The sequence below is a fragment of the Protopterus annectens genome, chromosome 1.part0 (assembly GCF_019279795.1).
Source record: "Protopterus annectens isolate FY-2018-M chromosome 1.part0, PAN1.0, whole genome shotgun sequence".
In the NCBI taxonomy this organism is placed as follows: Eukaryota; Metazoa; Chordata; order Ceratodontiformes; family Protopteridae; genus Protopterus; species Protopterus annectens.
Window position 1 is genome coordinate 1,538,338,192 of NC_056725.1, and position 10,557 is coordinate 1,538,348,748.

A 10,557-nucleotide genomic window follows, 5' to 3' on the forward strand; every position below is an offset into this window, starting at 1 on the left:
TTAGCCAGCCATCCTTTTCAGTTATGATCTATGCCATAGGCACAGTACAAGTTACTACTGAGTCTTTCTTGTTGTGGAATTAAATATTTTTATTTGATACTACCGAGTCTGGTTCTTGGCTACTTGGAGTGGTGATTCTGGTTTTTCTTGGTGCATTTTTTCCACTCCGTACACCATTTTGTTGTTCACAGTACAAGTTAGTAGTAAAAGATCCATAACACATGAGTTAAAATTGTGCATATTAATGGGAAATGTCAAATATGTATTTTCTTACAATTAATAAATAAAGTTATTTCCTCCTGTCTGACCTAAAATGTTCACATTTGGCCTATTCATGTTACATTTTACCCATTATTTCTGAGTTTGTGTTGTGATTTATTTCATCTTCTTTCAATATTCTTGATCTATTCTTTTTTTCTTCCTTAACTACAGAAATGTAAGTCCTGTATAGTTGCTGAACTTTGTTTGGTTTTGCATTTCTATGCTATTATTGCATAGGTCTCTCTCTCTCTTCTCTCTCTCTCTCTCTTTTGGATGCCAACTTTTAGGGAGCACCAAAATGAAAAAAAAATCTGATATCTTAAAGCTGTCAGGTAAGCAATCACAGTTGCATAACAGACAGCTTGTAAACTGTCTGTAAAACCCTTAGTTAAACTACCTTTAAAGCAAAGCAGATAGTTTACAAGCTAAAAGAAAGCAAACGAATTACTGTCAAATTGATATGATTTTATGTTTGATGGTTAGCTGAGAAATGGTGTACTACCTCTGGGTGACAATTTCCAATGCTACACCTCTGATTAATCTTCTCTTGCAAAAAGTAGAATGCTCCCTTCACAGTGTAGCCCCCAGCATGGATTTATTTCAAAAGATGATAAAATATACCTGGCCAGATTCAATAAAGCCTACATGGTCCATTTACGCCATTTGCATGTTGCCCTGTGATGCACACATGGTGGCACACTGTTTTGGATTCAGTAAACAGCTATACATGGTGTATACAACCATGCACTGCTGTGCAAATAAGATAAATACTGTGACATGCCAATTACAGCATAAGCAGCTGAACTGTATGCTAATCAAGTGATTCAAGATGGAGGAGCTATTCAATAAGCTATAAAGCAACCAGGCAGTCTCAGTGCTGCTTTTCCCTGCAAATTCCAAAACCCATTGGAATACAGCCATGGAAAGGAGTCTATACAGAAACAATACTAGGGGCTGCTGTTGCTTTAATTCATCTGTATGTCCAACAAGCTGAAGTCAATGCTGCTGCTGCTGCTAATAGACCACTGCCAAGAAGGAGAACAATATTCAGACCCTGGGTAACTTATCACAATCTATATGATGTGGAAATTGTAGAGCACTACAGGGTGGCTAGAGACACACTACAGGAACCCTGCAACCTCTGTCATCCTCAACTTAGACCCAGGGCAAACCGAGGGGGACCAATCCCACTGGAGACAAAGGTATGTGTAACACTTAGAATTGTAGCTACAGGTATCTTTCAGAGACCAGCAAGGGACATGCTGAATGTGTCACAGGCATCAGCAGCCATGATCCATCAATTCTTGAATGCTATTCTCTAACATATTAGTGGCCACATATATTTTCCACTTACTCCTGAAGATAGGGCCAGAAATATGCAGGAGTTCTACCCTGTAGCACACTCCCCTGCAGTACTGGGTGGCATAGATTGCACACATGTAGAAATTAAGAAACCACCCGGAGAACAGAGAAGGCTCTACATTAATAGAAAGGCCTTCCACTCTAATAACTGTCAAGTCATGTGTAATACCAAGAGAATCATCTTGGATGTGTATGCTGGCAACCCAGACAGTTACCGTGGCTTACATATCTGGCACACCTCCCAACTGTATCAGATGCTCACTGGGGGGATATCCCACAGGGTCATTTACTGAGAGATGCAGGTTATGCACTAGAACAGTGGCTGATGACACCCATCAGAAATGCACATACACCTGCTGAAGAATGCCATAATGAGGCACACGCTCAAAACAGAAATATCATAGAGCGTGTGTTTGGACTGCTGAAGTTGTGGATCTGGTGCTTAGATACATCATGGTGGAGCCCTGCAGTACAATCCATGGATACCTAATGAAATATTCACAGTATATGCCATGCTACACAACATACTCCTGAGAAAACAGCTTCAGCCAGATCAGCAAGGTGAAAGAGCACACATCCCATCATGAATGCCAAGGTCACCACAACCACATGCAGGTGAGGAATCAGAGGGGAAGCAGCATTTGCTGTGGCTGTAGGTAGATATAGGCATGCTCAGTATGCCCTGCCATTGGCTAAGGAACAATACATAGCACACTTATTCACCACCTAATGGCCTAAAACCTTCCTCCTACACACATACATGTAGTAACAACGATGTCAGGAAATTGTCACAACCTTTACCTCCCCATGTATTGGCTGTGTACTGCTTGCATCTCACAAAGTCAGCCCTGAACTAAAACTATTGGTGGATTTACAAGGTAAGTGTTGAACCTGAAGTGTTTTGTGTAATAATGAATGACTGGTATATCCTTACATGTGGTTACTTGGTAGTATAAGCAAGTAAAAGTTGGAAGATGTGAAATATGAACAACAGGCCGAATGCAAAAAAAATGGAGAGTAACAATGGCAACATATCTTTGTTTATGCCATAACAGAAATGCAGCTTTTCTTCCCCACTCCCAAAAGAACAGGCAAATGACACATTTTGCTAACCAACCATCTTTGAATTGCTAAAAGTGCTATCAAATGAACTGTCACTGAAATATATCTACAGATTTAACACAGAACATTCCATGTTAAGGTATTGTCAATCATGTATACCTGTGAAATAACCTGACAAACATGCCCATGCCATCAGTGCACTTCTAATGCATACAGAAAAAAATGCAAAAGCCTTTGCTAATCAAAATAAATATATAACATTATAAAACAGATTTTTCATAATTACATTTCAGCATATGCAGTATATAGCTGACAAAATGCAAGCATACATTCTCAAGTTCAGTAATCCTCTGTGCAGATATTTCCCAAAGTAGCAGTCTCTTTTCTGTGTTCTCCACATAAACAAGTCTCCTCGCCTTCAGTTTCCCTAGCTGTACGGTTGCCTTTTTATGGTGTAGAGTCACTGCTGTCAGCACAGTGAAGATGCAAATGAGGTGTGAACTCATTAAAATTGCTGAATCCCAAATACCTGACTCCGTGTATAAACATAGTGCAGGGACACCGTCAGTGTTTGTTTTTAATGGATTGCAACTGTGAATGATTAGTGGTAGGGAGAAGAAAAACACATCAGCAATGTAGATTGCCCTACATCCAGTGGGTGTGTCAGGTTAGACTTACAAAGTGTTAGATGTAATTTTGTCATGGTTGGAAATGTAAGTACACACCACACAATTCACAGGTTCTGTTCATTAACATCCAACCTCCCCTTCATTTGTTGGCAACTGCATAATATATTATTGCCATTTAATATCCTCACACATTTTAAGGACAATGATATAGAACAACACACAGACTTTATGTCTCAGATTACTGGTCAGATAAAGGAAGAATGACCAACAAATACAGAGAGGTAAGACAGAGCTGCATATTTGCAAGCAAGACTCATAACTGATTGTGGGATCACTTAGTGCACTACATCCAAAAATAATAAATGTACAAATAAAACCTGTATGGTTTCATATTACTGTAGGTGATGTTGCAGTTGGTTGTATGCAGAGTGGTTTCAGTTCCTTGCTGCAAAGCTGTTTGTGTGGCAAAGAGTGGTAAGACACCCTTCTTGTATTCTGATGGTTCACTGCAGTGAGAGTTCAAATCCAGACCTAGGTAGAAATATCTCATGTGCACTAATATTTTGTAGTGTGTATGTCATAGACTGCTTTTCCTCATTTCAACTACTTTTCCATTTTTTTGTCTTTTTTTTTCATGTTTTTTTTTAAGGGGGGGGCATTGTTTGTGCAATGTGCCGCTTAGTGCAAATATAGGAAACAGAGAAAATGAATATCAGGTTTGGCTATGCCATCCATTCCATCTGAAGAAAAAGTAGTGCACAAATTAGACTATTGGCCCATCCAGGAAGCAGACAGAACACCTGAAGTATATCTGTAAACAAGGCATCTGTAAAAGGTCAAAGGTCAAAAACAATTTATAAGTTTTGTTTTCCATAGTGCAACTTCACTTAGTGGCATTGCAAGGTGGCTAGCAAGGTTCCCCAGCAGCTGCAGCCATTAAACACCTGCAGACAGGACTTAGACAGCCAATAATTGAAACGGGATACATTCAATTAATTCAGTTGGGTACCATGCCAGCCTGCTAAGTTACATTGTGTGGTGGTTAGCACAGAGAACTTAGGAATGATAGGAAATTAGAAAACATCATGCAGCTAGGCCTGTAGCAGTAGGTGTAAGTGTAGGGTTGGAGTACAGATGGCCCTCGGTTCTAGTACAGGGTGTGCAACTTATTTTGTACTGTTGTGACAGTGCAGTTTATAGCCAGGGTACCTTTTGGCTAGGCTTATATAGGCCCTAGGGCCAATAGCCTAGTACCTACCTATGAACCTATAAACTGAAAAATAGACAAGTGGTATTTCAACATTGTTGTGGCATAGGTGTGAGTGTAGGACTGCCATGCACATAGTCCTGGGTTCTAATATAGGATATTTCATACACATTTACTGTTATTCCACTTCCCATTATATTCACTCTCAGGAATAACACTTTAGATAGTGGAGCTGATATGAATTATATGTATGAGGGGTGAGGCACCATTATTGTGTTTTAAGATGTATAACTGAGGGTATACTCTCTACTATATTTCTGTAAGTATAATTCTGCTATGTGGACTTGCATGGGCTTCCCAATTATGTATTTATGTATGATTCCAAACTATATCTTAGCAGCGCTTCTTCAGTGGCAAAGATGGAAAATCAATGCTGGGGAAGAAAATGATTTGTCCCTTGTGCCTAGGTTGGAATCCTATAGTGTAAATATCAATTTTCCCTCAGAGTATAATTGCAAAAACAAATTAATCAGGTCATTACATGTATGCCCCCCATAAATGTCTACAAATGTAACTCACCTAACAGTTACCTCCCAATTTCCAATATATATCTCCAGGCTACATCAGTAGACACCCCTCAAACTCAGGCCAAGTGTCATATTAACCTTTCAGTTTCATTTATTTAATTCCTCCCTGCTTGGCACTGCTGCTCTCTGCTTAACATTGTGGAAATGTGGTTGGCATCATTGCTTGGTTTTGAGCACTAACAGTAAACGTGCTAACTTGATTGGGTGTAAAAGCATCAATTTCCATTCCTCTAGTCTGGCTGGTAGACATGGCTAGCATTAAAGAGGAAGGTGCCAAGTTTAGGGCACAGAGGTGGGGTGCCCAGGAGTCCAAGGTATTTATTGAACTCCTTGTAAAGCACCACACCCAAAGGCTTCTGCAGAGGGATTATTCTGGCTACCAGTACAAGTATGAGGCATGGAATAGTTTGACCTGGGCTGTAGCCAGTGCCACTGGTATTCCACACACTGGAGAGCAGTGTAGACATAATTTTAATGACCTCTGCAGGTGTAAAAGGGATAGTGTCAACTGTTGGTTGCATGATATTGAGACTGCGGACATCCCAAATTCAAATACCATGCTTCACAACTATACAAAAATTTTATTTCTTCAATAATATTTACATTAAATTAAAAACTCCATACCAGAGTATAATTGGAATACCCATATGTGCAATGTATGTACATTTCAAGGATTGCTTAAAGCAATCTGTAGTATAGTGTGCATCTGTTAGGATGTATACTTAAATGTAATACTTCAGATGAAAGAGTTGTATAATTGTATTACTGCATTGTATGTCACATATGGTAGTACTACTTTCATCTCTTTTTTCTCTCACCCCAAATCTTATCTCTCTTTTTTATTTTCTATTATATGTTGTCAAAATGTCTCCATGTCATCCATGCGTACCACATCACTAAATGCTACACAGCACATCAAAGTAGGCCAGCCCCAGTGGCTCAGCCTGCCCCTGACCCACCGGCTCCAGCACTGATGCCTAGTACGTCTGGGGGCCAACCTGGAAGCACTACCTCGGCTGCCCCTGCACTACCTGTGCCTTCATGTAGTACTGCCTCAGAAGCAGGGGCAATGGTACCTTCCAGGAGCAGTGGCAGAGTTGGTGATTTCCTCACCCACTGGGAGATGCCAGATAGGGCATGCACTGCACCATTGGTGTGCACATACTCCAGATGGAGATGCTGCTCTGTCTCATGGTCCATAGGAAGAGAAAATGTCAAGCACTGCAGCTGACAGTGGAGTAAGTGGACAGTGATGACTGTCAGTGGGTGAGAACTCGATTCTCACTATCTCCAAGTTTGAAGGGCATGAGCCCCAATCATGGTGTCCCCAAATTTTTTGTATTCCTCACCATCCCTGTCTCTTGTTTTGTTTGTCTTGTTTGCATTTGCTTCCAACCTACCTAACATACCTAACCCAGACATACCTATGTTCCTTACCCAGCAGTCCTATCTTACTGAATTAAAAACAAAATGGGTACCTGTCCCACAAAAAAAAAAAAAAATGGACCATTTAGGACATGTGTCTTCTTGACACACTTGATTCAGTCCAATTGGCTATACAAAATGATTATGTTGTTGTCATACCTCTGTCTGGAGGTGTCAGTCCAAATTCATCTAATATTCTACACATATGATCAGGTTTTTACTGTTGAAGAAATGGAGAGCCATGGTTCTTTCCTACATCCCTCCTGCTCATTCCTGTATTGCTTTCCCTTTGTTGTCCACCTGCATGCTCCCCATTTCACCGCTTTCTTATCTACCCCATATAAGCAACTATAATCTGGTCAAAAAATAGAATCACACACAACACACATAAGTATCAGAAAAAGCATTGGATCCCTTCACTTTTTTGCCTCTATGTTTGCATGGAGTTTCACATCATATGGCAATTCCGAGTGACAGTGAGTGGTGGTGCAATGCTGCGGCTACCTCCATGCAGTTCTGCTAAACCCCACTGCTGTATGCTAACACACAGCAGCACATTTAGTATAAAGAATTCATGTAACTGCATTATCACTGTTTAGTTAAAAGTATTCAAAAGTATTATATACACTTGGATTCAAACCAAGTATCATCTGGGCTCAAAAAGAAATTGTCAACACATTTCCACCTGCTGCCACAGAGTCAGTTTAGCAGCACATGTGTTTCATACAGTTAGCACTAACTCTGAGACTTTAGCAGTGCAGCTCGTGTTTGTGCAATGCTTAACTACATGCAAAGAGGGAGAGTATTGGAAATGTGTATCTCGCAAGTGCAGACATTTTTGCCAACCATCACACAAACCTGCTGCTCGCCATACTATGGAAAGTGAATATTATCATGTATTACTGCTGTTTACTGTCCATTTCCTGTCAATGACATGAAATTACTTGTGGAAACATAAAAAAACTGAGGGCCCTATTCAGCAATATGTCACATATTTACATATAGCCATGTGTTGCCTTCACCAAGCACTGCAACCTTGATGTCTCAGTAATTTTTTCACACATATATAGCCTACATGACAGAAATTAATATCAAATGTTGTGTGATTTGCAATGCACATAAATCTGTTAATATGCAGAAATGACCCATAAGCCTAAAAAACCTTATCTACAAGGTTAGGGAAGGAATCAGCATAGACTATATCCACGGAGACATAGATGACCCTCAACACACTTGACCTGACCCATTTTGGTTTTGTCAAGGGCAGATCTTGCTTATTAAATCTACTGAACTTCTTTGAATCTGACCCCAAAGACCAGGATGAGAGACAGCAGGACATTCTGCCTATGGTGAATTATCCAAGGCTTTTGACGCTATCTCACATTCAGGTATCATAGAAAAAATCTTCCATCTGGGAATTAACCTATACATTACCAGATGGATAGCCAACTGGCTCACCAACAGAACACACTGTTAATGTTGGGGGCTGCACCTCCACCAGTAGACCACTTACCAGTGGAATACCACAAGGATCTGTGCTGGGCTCTCAACTGTTTGCAAACTATTTTTTTGAAGTCCTGGAAAACATAGATGGCCTGTGACTTACGAAGTTTGCAGATGACTGTCAACTGGACACAGTCATATTGAGTCCCCCAACTATGTTAACATATTATAGAAGGGGCTGACACAGACAAATGATTAGTACCAAACTCACAGACTGAACCTTACAACAAAAAATGCCTCATTGTCCCTTTTGGTAATGAAATACCCCTGCTAATTATGATATACATAGCACCTCTCTAAGATCAAACACAGAGTTGCAAAACTTGAAAACACATGTTGATAGCAATCTAAACTTCAATCACTATGTGTCCATAGTGGTGAGACACACATTCTACATTGCACACCTCATGATTAAGGCCATCACATCCAAGATCAGGGAGGTCACAGCTCTGCTGCACTCTACCATTATCAGGGCACTAATTAAGTATAATGCTCCTTTGTGTCTGTGCATCACCACACACCAGCAGCAACTGGAGAAATCACAGAGGTGTGTGATGGGAAAATTCAGGGCCTCCAAAACATGATATACATGGAAAGACTGAAAGATCTGTCACTGTACTCATTATCATGTAGGCTGCTGAGTGGTGGCCTATGCCTGGCCTACAGAGCAGTCTCAGACCCTGCCTTGATAGAAGTACTGGACATCTGCAAATCAATTTGGACAAGAATAACTTGCTCAACCTATCCTGTGACATAAGCGGAACATGCGGGTCAGACAGTTACCTCTCCTAGCAATTGCCACTTCTCTGTAATAGAATCCCATTCCATGTGAAGCAGTGTTCATCAATGACCCTATTCAAGCACAACATTGGCAACTGTATGGGTGATTGTAAATTCACCCCTGGGGTAGCACCTATGTCCCTCATGGAAAGGGCCTACTGAGGCTGATCACAAAATTGCTCTGCTAACAATAGCCATCTAACTATATTCAATAAAGTTAATTGTCTTTTTACACAGCTAGGCTTGTAAACACCCTATGGCCATTAGGCTAATAACCTCTTATGAACCTATGAAGCTATGAACCTATGCAGGCCTCCCAACATCTTCTCTCCAACACACCCTGCTGATGTCATCCCTATAAGTTAACCTTCAGTCTTGTGAAAGTCACACTTGTGCTGTGGCACTTGCATAAAATACTGACTTCTGTAGTCTATGTACTTAGATAAGTAGGGGTTCTGTTCTCACTGCAGTCAAGTTTATGTGTGTGTGTGTGTGTGTGTGTGTGTGTGTGTGTGTGTGTGTGTGTGTGTGCACGCGCGTGTGTGTGTGTGTCTAGCCAGAAGAGCAGAAGTGTGTGTCCTACACTTACCACTGCAATCCCATGGATTGACATTATTTTGATGCTTGCACATGCCTACACATCCATTTCATGCAGACCTCCCAACATCTTTTCTCCAACATGCCCTGCTGCTGTCATTCGGTATAAGTTGAACTGCAGTCATGTGAAAGTCAGTCATGTGCTGTGGTGTTTGCGTAAAGTACTGAGTTCTGTAGTCTGTATCCTTACCATAGGTAGGGGTTCTGTTCTCACTGCAGTCAAGTGTGTGTGTGTGTGTGTGTGTGTGTGTGTGTGTGTGTGTGTGTGTGTGTGTGTGTGTGTGTGTGTGTGTGTGTGTAGACAGAAGAGCAGAAGTGTGTATCCTACAGTTACTGCTCCAATGCCTTGGATTGACATTATTTTGATACTTACACATGCCTGCACATCCATTTCATACAGACCTCCTAACATCTGCTCTCCCACATGGCCTGCTATCATGTACTATAAGTTGATATGTACTCTTTGAAAAGTCAGATTTGTGCCATGGTGCTTGTGTAAAGTACTGAGCTCTGTAGTCTGTGTACTTAGATAGGTAAGGGTTCTGTTCTCACTACAGTCAGGTGTGTGTGTGTGTGTGTGTGTGTGTGTGTGTGTGTGTGTGTGTGTGTGTGTGTGTGTGTGTGTGTGTGTGTGTGTGTGTGTGTGTGTGTGTGTGTGTGTGTGTGTGTGTGTGTGTGTGTGTGTGTGTGTGTGTGTGTGTGTGTGTGCATCCACTTGATTGACACTACAGAGGGCCTTCTACACCAGCATGTGGGACCTGCCATATTCTCCTCACCAGTCATCAGCTTTAAAGTGTTGGCTGAGACACTCCACATCAGAGTTGAGCAATGGTGCTAGCCTTAAATACAGAGTTCTGTAGTCTGGGTACTTAAGCAGGGGTTCTATTCTCACTGCAGTCAAGTGTGTGTGTGTGTGTGTGTGTGTGTGTGTGTGTGTGTGTGTGCACTTGCTTGACATTACAGAGAGCCTTTTACAGCAGCATGTGAGACACTGTTATTACCATATTCTCCTCACTAAACATTGCTAATGTCATCAGCTATATGTGATTTGTAGATGTACACTATTCCCACTAGGGCAGAGTCAAAGATTGGCCTGAAGGCCAAGCAGAAGTCACCTAATCCTATTAGATACAGAGTACAGTGA